This window comes from Podarcis vaucheri, assembly GCF_965113315.1.
Source record: "Podarcis vaucheri genome assembly, chromosome: 14".
NCBI lineage: Eukaryota > Metazoa > Chordata > Lepidosauria > Squamata > Lacertidae > Podarcis > Podarcis vaucheri.
The window spans coordinates 3,845,248-3,858,834 of record NC_138752.1 but is presented as its reverse complement, the minus strand read 5'-3'; the positions used below and the strand labels follow the sequence as shown (position 1 = coordinate 3,858,834).

The 13,587-nt window shown below is 42.2% G+C and overlaps 1 protein-coding gene across 5 annotated transcripts in view; it reads left to right on the top strand.

The window, feature by feature from the left end:
- OTUD7A (OTU deubiquitinase 7A) overlaps positions 1-13,587 on the top strand; it is a 143,522-nt gene that overhangs the window by 79,412 nt on the left and 50,523 nt on the right. The gene's annotated exons all lie outside the window — the stretch shown is intronic.

The window sequence follows — 13,587 nt, the reverse complement described above, 5'->3', positions numbered from 1 at the left end:
CATGGGACTCTCAAGAGTCTCCTCCAGCACCATAATTCAAAAGCATCAATTCTTCGGCGATCAGCCTTCTTTATGGTCCAGCTCTCACTTCCATACATCACTACTGGGAAAACCATGGCTTTTACTATACGGACCTTTGTTGGCAAGGTGATGTCTCTGCTTTTTAAGATGTTGTCTAGGTTTGCCATCGCCTTTCTCCCAAGGAGCAGGCGTCTTTTAATTTCGTGACTGCTGTCACCATCTGCACTGATCATGGAGCCCAAGAAAGTAAAATCTCTCACTGCCTCCATTTCTTCCCCATCTATTTGCCAGGAGGTGATGGGCCCAGTGGCCATGATCTTCGTTTTTTTGATGTTGAGCTTCAGACCATATTTTGCGCTCTCCTCTTTCACCCTCATTAAAAGGTTCTTTAATTCCTCTTCACTTTCTGCCATCAAGGTTGTGTCATCTGCATATCTGAGGTTGTTGATATTTCTTCCGGCAATCTTAATTCCGGCTTGGGATTCATCCAGCCCAGCCTTTCGCATGATGAATTCTGCATATAAGTTAAATAAGCAGGGAGACAATATACAGCCTTGCCGTACTCCTTTCCCAATTTGGAACCAATCAGTTGTTCCATATCCAGTTCTAACTGTAGCTTCTTGTCCCACATAGAGATTTCACAGGAGACAGATGAGGTGATCAGGCACTCCCATTTCTTTAAGAACTTGCCATAGTTTGCTGTGGTCAACACAGTCAAAGGCTTTTGCATAGTCAATGAAGCAGAAGTAGATGTCTTTCTGGAACTCTCTAGCTTTCTCCATAATCCAGCGCATGTTTGCAATTTGGTCTCTGGTTCCTCTGCCTCTTCTAAATCCAGCTTGCACTTCTGGGAGTTCTCGGTTCACATACTGCTTGAGCCTTCCTTGTAGAATTTTAAGCATAACCTTGCTAGCATGTGAAATGAGTGAAATTGTGCGGTAGTTGGAGCCTTCTTTGGCACTGCCTTTCTTTGGGATTGGAATGTAGACTGATCTTCTCCAATCCTCTGGCCACTGCTGAGTTTTCCAAACTTGCTGGCATATTGAGTGTAGCACCTTAACAGCATCATCTTTTAAAATTTTAAACGGTTCAGCTGGAATACCATCACTTCCACTGGCCTTGTTATTTGCAGTGCTTTCTAAGGCCCATTTGACTTCACTCTCCAGGATGTCTGGCTCAAGGTCAGCAACCACACTACCTGGGGTGTACGAGACATCCATATCTTTCTGGTATAATTCCTCTGTGTATTCTTGCCACCTCTTCTTGATGTCTTCTGCTTCAGTTAGATCTTTACCACTTTTGTCCTTTATTATGGTAATCTTTGTACGAAATGTTCCTTTCATATTTCCGATTTTCTTGAACAGATCTCTGGTTCTTCCCGTTCTGTTGCTTTCCTCTATTTCTTTGCATTGCTCGTTTAAGAAGGCCTTCTTGTCTCTCCTTGCTGTTCTTTGGAAATCTGCATTCAATTTCCTGTATCTTTCACTATCTCCCTCGCATTTTGCTTGCCTTCTCTCCCCCGCTATTTGTAAGGCCTCGTTGGACAGCCACTTTGCTTTCTTGCATTTCTTTTTCATTGGGATGGTTTTAGTTGCTGCCTCCTGTATAATGTTGCGAGCCTCCATCCATAGTTCTTCAGGCACTCTGTCCAGCAAATCTAAATCCTTAAACCTGTTCCTCACTTCCACTGTGTATTCATAAGGGATTTGGTTTAAATTGTATCTTACCTGTCCAGTGGTTTTTCCTACTTTCTTCAGTTTAAGCTTGAATTTTGCTATAAGGAGCTGATGATCTGAGCCACAGTGACTTTAATAAATAATAATTCATAAATATTAGCTTTCCTTACAAAAGTGACCCATTGCAACTTACAAGCGCAGTATAGAGACTAAAATCGATTGTAGCAGACAAAAACAAATCAATAGGTTTCCTTCTCTCCATTCTGTGGGAAGATTCTTATTTTATACACTCCTGATCCCATGATGTAGGACTTTCCTTCATCAGGCCAAGATGGAAGTTGGACTTTTATGAAGGATAGCTTTTTGGTTTTGATTCTCTTATCTCAGAGATCTCAGCAAGTTTCTTGGTTTGTTTTTTCACTTTTTTTGAGAACAATGCGGAGTGCTATGGAATGTGAATAGGTTACACGGGGGTTACGTTCTGGGCCTCCATGTACATCAGTGAAATGCACGTAAGTGAGGAGCACCCTGGTGAATCCTAGTGGCTTGTGAGGAGACCCTCCGTAGAGGCAATAGAGGATGCAGCGTGTCAGGGCTGGAGTCAGACGCAAGTCAGCAAGCAAGGAGCAGACTTTGTCAGAGAAGTTAACTCTTTATTCAAGTAAATGGCATACAACTCTGCAACACTTCCCAGTAACTCTTGCCCCTATAGAGCAATTGCTAGGACTGATGGTCCTTGCTTTCAACCCCCTCTAAGGCTCTTCCTCTGCTGGATGTTTCCGAAGCAGTCTTAAACTGTGCCTGCGCATCTCTGATCTCTGCTTCCCTCTACACATCACTCTGTGTGACCTTGGAGACAAGGGAGGAGAGGAGCTTGTCACAGTAGGAGAGGCAGGCTCCCTGTATTCTTCGGCAGCCTCTTACCCCATCTCCTTTGCTTCAGCCTCTGAGTCAGAACTGCTCCTTGTCACAGGCTCTCCCTGCTCACTAAATCCTTTTTTTTTTTATAATAATTTTTATTACATTTTTTACAGAAATAACAAAGAGATCAAAAAGTAAGAAGAAAAAAAAAGACCAGAAAAAAAGGAAAAAGAAAAACACGACCATTTCGATAACTCATTTCAAATTTCCATTGGACTTCCCCCATCCCTCGCAGAATGCATTTCTTAACAATAAATTTATCAGCAAATTATATCCTTATTTCATATGTTTCTTTCTATTTTCAATTACAGTTTAAATTTAAATCTCTTGATCAATATATACTCTGAGCAATATACCATAATATCGTTTTTACCCATTTAAACCTTGATTCTTTCATAAATCTTGTCAAATTTCATAAATAATTAAGTTTTGTTACTGGGGCTAGATTCCCAATCACACGACATCTTATGTTTCATATAACTTATAATACTTTTGCAAATAGTCTTTAAATTTTTTCCAGTCCTCCTCCATTGCTTCTTCTCCCAAGTCTCGAATCCTTGCAGTCATCTCGGCTAATTCCATGTAGTTCATCAGTTGCGTGTGCCAGTCCTCCAGTGTGGGCAAATCTTGGGTCTTCCAATGCTTAGCGATAAGAATTCTTGCTGCTGTTGTAGCGTACATAAAAAAAGTTCTATCCTTTTTAGACACCTTCTGGCCGACAATGCCCAGAAGGAAGGCCTCTGGTTTCTTGGGAAAGGTGTACTTAAACACCTTTTTTAACTCATTGTAGATCGTTTCCCAGAAGGCCTTCAGTCTTGGGCAAGTCCACCAGAGGTGAAAGAATGTCCCCTCAGCTTCCTTGCATTTCCAACATTTGTTATCGGACAAATGGTAAATCTTAGCTAGCTTAACCGGGGTCATGTACCACCTGTATACCATCTTCATAATGTTTTCTTTCAAAGCATTACATGCAGTAAATTTCATACCGGTGGTCCATAACCTTTCCCAGTCTTCAGACATAATATTATAACCAATGTCCTGGGCCCATTTTATCATTGCTGATTTAACTGTCTCATCCTGAGTGTTCCATTTAAGCAGCAAGTTATACATTCTCGATAATAACTTGGTCTTTGGTTCAAGCAATTCTGTCTCAAGTTTCGATTTTTCCACCTGGAAACCTGTTTTTTTGTCTAACTTAAAAACCTCATTAATTTGGGCATAATGCAGCCAATTTTGCACCTTATCCTTTAGTTTTTCAAAGCTCTGCAGTCTCCAATTACCTCCAATATTTTCTATTATTTCCCAATATTTCGGCCAGTATGCCTCCATATTGGTTGTTTTCCGAGCTTTGGCCTCTATTGGTGAAATCCACCTCGGAGTTTTACTCTCCAATAAGTCTTTGTATTTTTTCCAGACCATATATATTGCTTTTCTGACAATATGGTTTTTAAACATTCCATATGATTTACCCTTGTCATACCACAAATACGCATGCCAACCTAACGAATTGTTGAAGCCTTCCAGATCTAGGACATCAGTGTTTTCTAATAGAATCCAATCTTTCATCCAGCAGAAGGCTGCCGCTTCATAGTATAGCCTTAGGTCCGGCAGAGCAAACCCCCCTCTCTCTTTTGCATCAGTTAATATCTTAAACTTTATTCGGGGCTTTTTGCCCTGCCAGACAAACCTAGAAATGTCCTTCTGCCACTTTCCAAAGCATTCCACTCTGTCCACAATCTGCAAGGCTTGAAACAAAAACAACATCTTTGGCAAAACGTTCATCTTTATAGCTGCAATTCGGCCTAACAAGGATAATTTCAGTCTTGACCAAATTTCTAAATCTTTTTTAACTTCTAACCAACATTTCTCATAATTATCTTTAAATAGATTCAAATTCTTGGAAGACAGATTGACCCCCAGGTATTTCACTTTCTTAACAATATTTAGTTCTGTCTCTTTCTGAAACCCTTCTGTTTCCATGGCCGTCAAGTTTTTCCCTAAGACTTTAGTTTTTTGCTTGTTCAACTTAAAACCCGCCACCCGACCAAATTTCTGGATCAGTTCTAAAACTCTTTTTGTACTGGGTTCTGGCTCCTGTAGTGTTAAAACCAGGTCATCTGCAAATGCTTTCAGTTTATATTGTTTCGCTCCGACCCGTATTCCTTGTACCTGCCGATCCTCCCTTATCATGTTCAGCAAAACCTCCAGGACTGAAATAAACAATAAGGGGGATAGGGGGCACCCCTGTCGTGCTCCTTTTTCAATATGAAGTTCTTCTGTCACCACATTGTTCACTATCAACTTAGCTTTTTGTTCTGAATAGATTGCTTCTATTCCATTCTCAAATCCCCTTCCCACTCCCATCCCTTCCAAATTTTTCTTCATAAATTTCCAGGAAATGTTATCAAAGGCCTTCTCCGCATCAATAAAGATCAATACTGCTTTGGTGTTAATATTTGTTTGTAAAAGTTCCAAGATATCAATAATGTTCCTGGTATTGTCAAACAAATGTCTGCCTGGGAGAAAGCCGGCCTGGTCTTTATGGATTATCTCATTTAATACTTTTTTAAATCTGTTGGCCAGAATATCCGCAAATATTTTATAATCCACATTTAGGAGTGAGATGGGACGGTAGTTCTTGAGTTGAGTCTTTTCAGTTTCCACTTTAGGTATCAATGTGATGAATGCTTCTTTCCACGTATCTGGTGCCTTCCCTCCCCCCATAATCTGGTTACAAACCTCCTCTAGTGGTTGTATCAAATAGTCTTTTAACGTCCTATAATACTTGGAGGTAAGTCCATCAGGTCCTGGAGATTTGCCCAGCTGCATATTCTGAATGGCATCCTCGATTTCTTGTTGTGTTATTTTACAATTCAAGGTTGATCTCTTCTCTTGAGATATTTCTGGAAGACCATTTTCTTTCAAAAATTGTTCTATCTCGGTTACATCCTCGGGTCCTTGTGTATACAGCTTTTTAAAGTATTTCTGGAAACACTTTCTAATTTCTCCCGGTTTCTGAATGTTCTTTCCTTCAACTTCTAGATTGGTAACGTAGTTTAATTTTTGTCTCTTTTTCAACTGCCAAGCTAGCAGTTTCCCACATTTATTCGCGGATTCAAATGATCTTTGTTTCATTTGTTTAATTCTCCATTCCACTTCTTGGTTAATCAGTTGCGCATATTGTGACTGGTGGAATTTAATTTCTCTTAAGGTCTCTTTGGATTTTGGGTTTAATCTTAATTTTTTCTCGCCGTCTCTTATCTTCTCCAATATCTTGTCCTTTTTACCATTCCAGAGTTTTTTCTTAATCGTATTCTGTTGTATCAGAAACCCTCTCATAACAGCTTTGCTCGCGTCCCAGATTGTTCTTTTTTCCACCGAGGTGTTCAAGTTGATTTCAAAATAGTCCTTTAAAGCTTTTTGGGCCTTCTTTACAATCTCTTGATCTCTTAGCAGGTTGTCATTCATTTTCCATCTGAAGGAGTCGGCAGTAGTAAATCTCATTTCCATTTTCAGAGCGTTATGGTCGGAGCAAGTCTTTGGGCAGATTTCTATTTTTGTGGTCTTAGGTGCCAGCCCTCTAGTTGTCCAAATTTGGTCGATCCTTGTCCATGACAGGTGGGCCTCAGAAAAGAAAGTTCCTTCTTTACCTAGGGGGTTTCTCGTCCTCCATGAGTCAATTAAATCCATATTGTCAGTTAGTTCAAAGAAAGTTTTTGGTAGTCTTCCATCTTTAGTCAAATTCTGGTTCTGTGACTTATCCATAAAAGTAGAGACAACCCCATTCATGTCTCCCATCATAATGATGTTAGAATAGTCCAGATAGTCCAATAATGTCTCATGCAGCTTCTTATAAAATTCTGATTTCCCCTCGTTTGGTGCATAAATTCCTAATATCAAAATTTTCTCTCCTTGGGTCGAAATCTCAATAGCCAGGATTCTTCCTTGTTCATCTTTAAACAAAAGTTTCGGTGAAAGAGTCTCTTTGGCGTAAATCACCACGCCTCTCTTCTTGACTCTGTCTGATGAGATGAATTCTTGGCCTAATCTTTTATTTGTTAACACCTTCCTGTGTACCCTTGTCACATGGGTTTCTTGCAAACAAATTATATCCAAATTCTCTTTCTTTAGGATATGGAAGATCCGTTTGCGTTTTTCTGGGGAATTCGCGCCATTAATGTTCCAACTATACAGCTGCAGAGACATCTTGTATCAATCTGTTGTTACTCTTGTGGGGTGTCCTCTTTTTTGTCCGAGTCCGAAGGTGGTAACTCTTTCCCTAACTCTGGTGGTGGCCAAATAGCTGCTCCTTTCTGTAGGTCTTCTCCGTGATCGTGTAGGAACTTCTGGCAATCCTCTTTCGTTTTGATTTTTATCTTCTTTCCTTTGTATTTAAATAAGACACCTTGTGGGAACTCCCACCTGTAAGGTATTCCGTTACCTCTCAAAAGTCCAGTTAGGTCAGTGTAGTTGGCTCTTAGATCCAGTAATTGTTTAGGGATATCTTTGTAAATTTGTGCTCTTCTATCCTGGATCACAAGTGCTTTATTGAAGTGTAGATCAAGTAGCTTGTCTCTCTCCTGTTTAGTCCTTAAAATAATCAAACAGTCTCTAGGCCTGTCCTTCCCAACGACTCTTCCCAATCTAAATGCAGTCGTTATTTTGAAATCTGTGTCTTGGTTTATACCCCAGAATTTGGAAAATTCTGCCGTTAAAAAGCCGGTCAAATCCTCTTTCTCAATCTCTGGGATAGAGCGTAATCTCAGGTTATTTTCCCTGTTTCGCAGTTCCACCAAAGACAGGTAGGCCTGCTGGTCTGTAATATGTTTGTGGAGCGGTCTTACCTCTCCTTTCAGTTCCTCCACTCCTTTGGCTGCAGCCTCTGCTTTTCCAATCGCAGCCTCCGCCAATTTTCGATTTTCAGATGTTGCGTCGTTTAAGTTTCCAATATCTTGTGAATGCTTGGCCACCTGTTCCGAAAGTTTGGTAATTGAAGATGTGGCTAAGTCAATTTTTGCAGTTTGATCATCCACTTTTTTGTTCAAAATTGCGAATTGTTGTAACATTTCCTCTAAAAGAGTGTTAGATCCTCCAGATGCCATATCCTCACCTATTGGTTGTTCAGCTTCTTCAGCTGGTGTTGTTGGCGAGGGTGCAGTCTGTAAAACAGCAGGGACTGAAGATCTACGTCCCTGAGAAAACAGGGTTGTTTGTGTCAGTTTGCCTTTCCCTGCCTTCGACGCAGCTCTTGTTTTTACCCTGTCGCTCATTCCACACCTGTCTTTGGATTCAAGGTCAGACTGTCAAAAGTTTCATGAGAAAGGCAGGCGCAAGCGTAAACAATCTAACCACAGAAAGACAAAGCAAAGTTGGTTCTCAGGAAATTGTAAGTCCCAAGTTCCACTAGAGGGAGTAATGTTGCAATTCAGGGAAGAAGAAACAAAATTTCAGACGCCATTAAAGTTCCTTAAGTTAAGTAAATTAACGATGATCCTTGGAAAAGACCTTTTCCCTCTAGCAGAGCTCTCACAATATTGCCATAAGTTTCTTAAAAGGTGCAAAGTACAGTTGTTTAATTGTATCCAACAGTAATGCCTCTAAGTGTCCATTTCAAATTTATAAGTGTATCCGCAAAGTAGCCTTTTGTCCCACTGCAAGTCCGGGACTGGGGGTTTTAAAGTCTTTAGAATTTAGAAAAGTCCAGCAGAGGAGAAAGTCCCCAAATAAGGTACAGAAAATAGCAAGGAAATAAAAGTAACTTGCCTGCTTCAGTTTCCGACTTTTCCAAACGTATGATGTCTCACTTTAAAATCTCTCCGCACTGCTTCCAGCTTGTCAAATCTTTGCTTTTGATCACTAGCATCCTCGGGAGACGGACTTCCTTTTTCTCGCCTCCCGCTTTCAGCCAAATTCATAAATTTGTAATCCAATTTTGAGTAAATCTTACTCACGAGTAGTTGGTTTGTAATCCAATGTAAAAGGAAGAAAGGTCGGCGCTCATCCGCAACAGCCGCGCGGCTTCACTCCCGCAGAAAGAGCGATGAATCCACAGCACCGCTTCCCCTCCGCGCTTCCGGAGCCCCTTACGGGGTCCCTTCTTCGTTTTGGGGGTCGCTCTAGGTGCCCGCCGGATCCCACGGCCACGAGCTCACTCTGCTCGTGGTTTTTCTTAGTGGGTCGTCGCTTTGCCGCAGCGAACGACCCTTTTCTGCGGAGCCCCTCTTCGCAGCGCAAAGAGGACCGCCATTGCTTGCTTCGCGCCGCCTCCGGAAGTCCCTGCTCACTAAATCCTGTTGCTCCCTCAGTATCTAACAACTCCTCCCACTCTTCTCCCTCTGACCTTTCCTCGGTGCCCCACCACCAATCCTTGAGCTCTGAGCCTTCCTCCTCTGGGCTTTCCCTTGACGGTTCTCCAGCTGGTTCCTCATACCACTCCTCATCATCCAGCCAGTCCCTGACACAGAGGGCTTTGTGGAGGCTGCTCAGCCTCCCCACATAGCACAGCAGCAGCAGCCGCTTCCCCCTGCGTCAGCTGAGCAGCCCAACAATGCCCCGCTGCGCCTCCAGCTGGCATGGAAACCCTCCCCAGATCCCAAAGAGGGCATCCTCTTCCAGCTCTGGGGAAGGAGGGCTCTCCCGGATGCTCCCCACTTCGGGGTTCCACTTCCAAGTTACTGGCACTGCAAGTGTGCATGGTCGCAAGCAGGTAGATTATGCACAAATGGAGAATTGCCTGCAATCAGCACTCTGATTTAAGAGTTCACAAATCCTCTTCCCAGCATTTGTATACTGACCTGTAACTCATATATCCTCGGCAGAGTAATTGTGGTATTGGCACTTTGAGTCTGGTTATAATTTCTTGGGTTTTGTGAGGAAAGTCACATTCTAACAAACTTAGTGAAGAAATCACTGTGATATTGCAGCATTTTTTTTAAAAAATAAAACATTAATTTTAAATGGCAAAAAGAGCACATTTGTCTAAATCAGCGAATGATACATTTGTTCTTTTTTGCGCTAAGCCATCTGTATCAGAACTATATCGCCACCTGCTACTTGGAATAATTATCACCCACCTCCAGCTTAATATATTGCTTAATTGAGGTAGGTTCAGTTTGCCACAAGGGAGCCTGAATGACCACAGTCTGGTGAACTGACTCAGCATTAGTTAATACCTAGGTAATCCATCTTTGTATACCCCCAATGAGCACACGCTTGATAGGCACAGGCCCAGTTTCCCACCTACAGGTAATGGTGCATATTACCAAACTTTTCCGTGTATAAAACTAGGGGTTGTTGTTTTTACTAAAATATAATGTTAAAAAGGGGGGGTAGTCTTATTCATGGGGGCAATCTCCCCCATTTTCTTAATGTTGAGTCCACAAAAATAGAGGGTGTCTTATACACAGAGGCGTGTTATACACAGAAAAGTATGGTAAATCATGCCCAACATTATTCTGCTAGCTATTCAGGTGATACAGAAATCTTCTCCTTCTTAAGAAATGAATGTTAAAACTTGGCTAGAATTTGAACATTTTAAAGAAATTTGAGGAATGAAATATTTGCTAATAATCAGAATGTACACATTTCTAACATCTTAATGTGAAATGTTCCTTTTTGAATTGTCAGGAAACCTGTAGTTTGCCATATATATCTGTCAGAGCTGCTTCCAGATCCTAGCTCACAGAGGATCACGCTAGCCAGCGTTCACTTTATAAAAGTCTTTATTGAGTTACAGTTTCCGTTTCCAAGCTGTAGCGTGCAGCCCTACGTCTTAGTGCTAGACCGGCGAAGCTCCGTCTGAGTCCCCGCCTCCTGTACACCAACTTAATACCCTAGCCTTACGCCACCTTTTCCGCCTGACCGTTCTTCTCTGGGTCCCTCTGCCCCCTGTGGTCTCTTCCTTCCTGGACTCTTCTGATGCTGACCCCCCGGACCCTTCTGTCTCCTTGCGGCGGGCTTTAGGACCTGGCTCCCTTTCCGGGCTGCTTACTGCGCCACCTTCCTGTGCATTTGAACTTGGCGCGCGCGCCCAACCTTCCACTTTCCGCTTGACCGTTTCTTCGCTCCCCGATGGGGGTGTGGCCACTCCTGACTCATACCCTCCTCCCTGCGGCGAGCCGCCGGAACTCGATACCTGGCGCCCTTCCTCTCCACTGCGCTCTGTTGGGGACGCTGGCCCCGATTTCCAACTGCTGCTCTCTGAACCCCCTTTTGTCCCTTCTTCCTGGGGTGTCCCCCTAGGCTCCCCCCTTGCTCTGGCCACTGGTGCTCCTTTCTGTGAATCTTCCGATTCACTGGAAAGACTCGGAGATCTCGGGTCGTCGTCATCACTCATCTTTTCTTCGGACTCCTCCCCCTCGCTCTCTGTTTCCTCCCTTGCCCTCGCCTCTGCTCCTGAACCCCTGACAATATCAAAATTTCTACCTCCCTCAACCTACAGAAGTGGTTCATCTGTTTGATTGTTCACAACCATAGTTTGTGAATTGTATCTTTATTTACAAGCCATTAACTAATGCTCTTTTCTTATCCCTTATTGTCAACACAACACTGGCTTTCTGCCAGTCAATATCAATGAGAACTAAAAAGTGTGTCACCTTTCCAACATTTCCATATTTCATGTTCTTTTTCTGGTCAAGATAAATTGAAAATGCAGCCCTCCTGATTATTTTTGTAACCTGCCATCTGAAGACTTTGGGAATAGAATTTCCATTGTATTTGTCTAATTTGGGAGCAAAATAAATTTAAAGTATTGAAATGAATCTAAATATATTAAGTGATTAATCAAAACATGTATGTAAAAGTGTGCTTCAAAATTATCAGATGCAAAATATTTCTACTTTTATTTTTTGCTTTGTAAGATGAAAATGTTCATTATAAAACCCAGAGCTCAGGCCATGTTATACACAAATATGTTCTGCATTTACTGTTCTCATCTCTGTATTTATTTTTTAAATTAAGCCAGTTAACATTTTAGGCAAAGGTTTCTGAGTCATAAAAAAAAAAAAATTTGAGCTGGAATAGGTGGTACAGAACGTTATACTTCTATTTTCCCCCTCTTATTCCTTTTGACTGTCAACAATAACATATGTTGTATTTGAAACTGCATGTTCATTCCATTTAAACACCCTGCAAAGTAATTTGGGAATAAATGTGCCATTAAAAATAAATAAATCCTGAGCTAATACATACTGAATAGTAGGACTGACTTCTGCCATAACTGAACAGGTTTTACAATATCAAATAATGTTAAATTCTAACCAAACAGAGCCAGATTGAAATAATAAAAGAAAGATGGTTCCTCTTTTCATCATAAAATGCAGAGGTGACGTCAGTGTCACATTTCATTCTTACAAGTCTTACACATAGAATATTCTCTTGCTGGTGCCAAGAAAAGTCCTATGCAGTCCGTAGTGTATGTGCTTTCCCTGAGGTGCTTCTTTAAAAATAAAAATCTGGAGTGGCTATTAATACCTCGCGTTAAGATAATTCTAGAATGAAATGAAAGTAACATTTAATTAATAGTGACTGGGGGGGTGTAAACAACTTAATTGCCTGACGTCAGCCAGCTTTTTAAACATTGCCATTTAAAATAGATGTCAGCATCTAAACTAGTGTTAAGGATTGTCTCATTGTCAGCCTGTTTTTGAAGATGGTGTTCTCAAGAGCCCCCCTTGAGGGAGTCTGGTGATTTCTGACTGTGCTTTGGAAGATGGCTAAGTGCTTTCATCCTTCTGGTGTAAATGATGCCCTAATTCAATAGAGGAAAATGAGAGGCATTATGCTTTGATGAAAACGAATAATCATTGTATGGTTTGGGAGCCAAGGATTACTCATATGTCCTTTACTCTGACTGCTTTTTTGGCAGAGGTAGCTTATCCTATGCAACTCTTTGCATCAGCGTCCTGTTCAACTAAATAACAATGCTACTTGAGTTCTTTCTTTAGGAATTGTTGTGACGTGGGGTTTGTGATTTCAGCTCTCTTGACATAACATGCTGGAGACAGTTCTCTAGTAACACTTCTTTATTAAAGCAACAAGACTAAAGACTGGGGAGAGGAAAGCTACATTTATAGGGACAGGGGACTAGCAAGAAAGGATACATTTTGGAGGGAACAATATCAGGCAATCATAGTCCTGCCTTTTGGAGGGAACCAATAAGACAGAGGATCCAAATACAGCAGCTTAAATGAACCAATAGTAGCTGTACCCTCTGGAACCAAAAGGCAGTTACTTTACCCTAATGCAAATACAGACAATAATAATACAGATATAAAATCCTTTGACTCAATACACAACACCCCTCCCCCCTAGTGAGCACAGCAGACGTAATCTCTCAGGTACTGTGGGGTCCTACAACTTCTACTTGATCTCCTGACAACAGGTGTTGCCGGTTCTGGATTGGGTGTTACCTGTGGTAGAGGGGCTGCTCTAGGGGTTTCGTCAGGAACAGATGGAGTCCCAGACATCTCAGGGTCCCCTATCTGTACCTCGTCATCGTGAGGACTAGCAGACCCTGGTTCATTTGTTAAAGCCCCTGGTGACTGCACCTCTGGGCCATTTTCACTCTGGTCTTGCAGCTCTGCGTCATTAGCCAGGGATGAATTATCTGGCTCCTCCCTGCTGAGCGCCCGGCGCCTCAGCTGATCTATATGTCTCTTCCACACTTGCCCATTTTCCAAGGTCACATAATAGGACACAGGTCCACTAGCCCGGGTGACCACACCAGCCACCCACCGCGAACCTCGTGAATAGTTCCTCACCCAGACCAGATCTTCAGGGGCGAGATACCTTGTTGTGTCAGTCTCAGCCTGGGGGGTTGTTCTTGAATTACGGTTTGGCATTTTATCCGGGTAGACATAATCCAGCACCGTTACCAGTCTCCTACCCAAGAGCGGCTCAGCTGGCGACTTGCCCGTCGCGGTACACGGCGTCGCATGCTGCAAAAATAACATTCACGCGATGCGAGCTG